Below are 3,076 nucleotides of genomic sequence, written 5' to 3' on the forward strand. Positions count from 1 at the left end.
GGGCTCAAAGGACTCATAGATTCTGTTTGGGCTAGAAGATGTCCTGGAGAAGAGATCCGAGACTACTCCAAGACAGGGAAAAGAAAGAAGAAGCAAGCAACTTTGAGGATTATGCAGGACATGAGTCAACAATTAAAGACATTATGCATCTTAACTCAAAGAGAACACAACAGAAGGAATAATCAAAGGGCTGCAACTTCAAAGGTTGTATCTAGACTTAATCCTGGCTGCTGTGAAGTGTTTTGAATCTGGAAACCATTGTATGTCTTGCTAAAGTGTTTATCTAGTTGCAAGTGAAATTGTTTGTTAAGAATGCTAAACCTGCATAATGCTTGTTATCCATCACTTAGATTTAAAAATTGCTTTGTTTCCCATATGCTTAAATAAAAGAGTTTGGTTTGAATTGAAAAGTAAAATATCCAATGTTGCATAAGTATGAATGGAGGTTGGTGGTGGTATATCTGTTTGATTAAATGCATAACTCATGAAATAATTGTTGCATAATATCATTCTCATTCAATTATGAGTTAGCTTGCTGTTACAAAGACTCTTATCAATAATGAAAAAGCCCTTGGTAACAAAAACAGAAAGAAAAGGGGAAAGAAATCAATTTGTTTTAAAAATGCATCAATTGTGAGAACGGTTTGCATTGTTAAGCCATCCCCTTAATAAAAGATAAGTTTGGTATTCACCAACTTTTAACATTTTATTTAGGGACACGATTGATCACAAAAAAAATTTTTTAATAACTATTAAACAAACTAAAACAATCTATTTTATTATTGCAAATAAGTTGTCACGGTTATATCATACTCTAAGCTTGCTGTTTTGATTTATGCAGGAGAAAAAGGTTAAGACAAACACAAGGAGGAGCTATGTGAGGGAGGTCACATGTGCCTAGGAGAACGTGCTCATGGGGAACAAAATTTGCATGCATGCAACATTGGACACCGAAGTGCATGCAGCCAATGGGAGGAGAATCCTCGTCAAGCCTCAACCATGCATGCAAGCCGTCCATCTCATGCATTCTTTGAATGAGCAAATCAATCTCAGCCCTTCATGAACACAAACGGTTCCTTCTTCATTCATTCATTGTGGTTTTGTTGAAAAGCTTGGAAACATGGCCTATATATAGCCGTTGCACCAACACGGCATACACATTCCTATTCAAGCCACTTTCATATGAAACCACACTCTATTCCACTTCCAAAGCCAACATAATTCCCTTACCTCACACATCAAAACCAAACCAAAGTTCACCCCAAACACAACACATATTTCTTCTACTCTCACTTCCTCTTTCTTTTCACTTTAATTTCAATGGCCTCCTCAAGCTCACAAAGAAGGCCCGGAAAAGAACCTATGGTAACCGAACCTCCATCATTTGATGCACGCAAGTTTAGATCCCAATTCCATGAAGGGAGATATCATAGGTTCATGGAGGGAAAGAATGTCATCTATGAGAAAGGCCTTGATTTGAGGGAAGGAGAATACCCCATCATGAGGCAAATTACTAGAGAAAGAAGGTGGGAACTCTTGTGTGCTCCTCTGACTGACATCAGTGCAGTAATGATCAGGGAGTTCTATGCAAATGCTGCAAAAGAAAACAAAAATAGTGCTCCCTACACAAGTTATGTCAGAGGGTGTTGAAGTGAGTTTTAGCCCAGCTGCCATCACAAGAGCTCTCAAGTTGAGAACCATCACTTATCCAGAGCTTAGTTATGAGGATAGATTGCAACGGGAGAATAATCCTGATGAGATCCTGTAAGGGATATGCATGGAAAATACAGATTGGGAAAGAGATTCAAAGGGGGTTCCAAGTCACATAAGGAGGACAAATCTTACTCCAGTGGCTAAAGGATGGTTTGAAATAGTGAGGAGATCTATTCTTCCTACTGGAAATGCCTCTTGGGTCACAATTAAACGAGCACTATTGACACACTGCATCTTGCATGGAGGTGAGATCAATGTTGCACAACTCATAGCCGACAGTATTCAAGAAATGGCCGATAGCACAAGCAAGTCAAAAGGTCTTGGACATCCAAGCACCATCCTACGGCTATGTAACAGAGCTAATGTAATCTTTGAAGATGAGGACACAACAAAGGTGAAAGTAGGAAAAGGAATTACTAAGAAGAGTATGGAGGGAATTAATGAAGAAGAAGATCAAGAAGGGGTAGTAGCTCCTAGACAAAGGAGAGCACAAAGAGAGGAAGGACGAAATCAAGCTTATGAGGCCATTGATATGAGCCAATTGCAAAGATCAATTGATGAATTATCTCAGCAGCTCATGCAGGCTCAACAAGGTCAAAACCAACTTATGCAGGCCCAACAAGGCCAAAATCAGGAGGGCCAAGTGATATATCTAGAGCCCCATCCAGGATTCAGGGAGCAATTCTTGAAAGAAAAAAAAGAACGAGAAGCTTGGCAGCATCAAATGGAGGAGAAACAAGAGAGATGGCAACAACAAATGATGACTCAGCAGCAAGAATTTCAAGCACAGATCCTTGAAGGGCAAAAAGAGCAATACAAAGAATTCAAGGAATCATATGATAAGCTGTATTTTAGTCAAGCTAAAGTATCGGAATATAGTCACAACCTATATCAATGGAAGAATGTTCATCATACCTTGGGAGAAGTTAGACACGCACAAAGAATGGAGTATGATGAAAACATGCAAGCAAGGTTGGAGTACTTGACCCACAATTTGCCAACACTCAATCCTGAGATCAAGCCATTTGAGCAATGCCCTGAATTCTTAGCCAAGCAACAAGCAAAATCTCATCAATACACTGAGGCAACCTTTAAAAGATTGGAAGATTTTGGGCTCTCAGGACTCTTAGATTCTGTTTGGGGAAGAAGATGTCCTGGTGAAGAGATCCGAGATTATTCCAAGACAGGGAAGAGAAAGAAGAAGAAGGGAGAATCAAGCAGCAGCCATGACCATTAGAAGGTGGCAAAGCTCTTTCATATTTCCTCTTTCATGTCTTTAATAAGGAGATGCATGTCTGGAACATGATATGCCTCCATCAATTATTTCTTTTACTTTATGCAATTTCTGTTCTTTGCTTTTCAT

The 3,076-nt window shown here is 39.4% G+C and overlaps 1 pseudogene; it reads left to right on the forward strand.

The window, feature by feature from the left end:
• Window positions 1-1,777: 1,777 nt before the first annotated feature.
• Window positions 1,778-3,076, forward strand: part of LOC107493790 (chloride channel protein CLC-d-like) — a 14,103-nt pseudogene continuing 12,804 nt past the window's right edge.

Source organism: Arachis duranensis, chromosome 6, assembly GCF_000817695.3.
Source record: "Arachis duranensis cultivar V14167 chromosome 6, aradu.V14167.gnm2.J7QH, whole genome shotgun sequence".
Lineage (NCBI taxonomy): Eukaryota > Viridiplantae > Streptophyta > Magnoliopsida > Fabales > Fabaceae > Arachis > Arachis duranensis.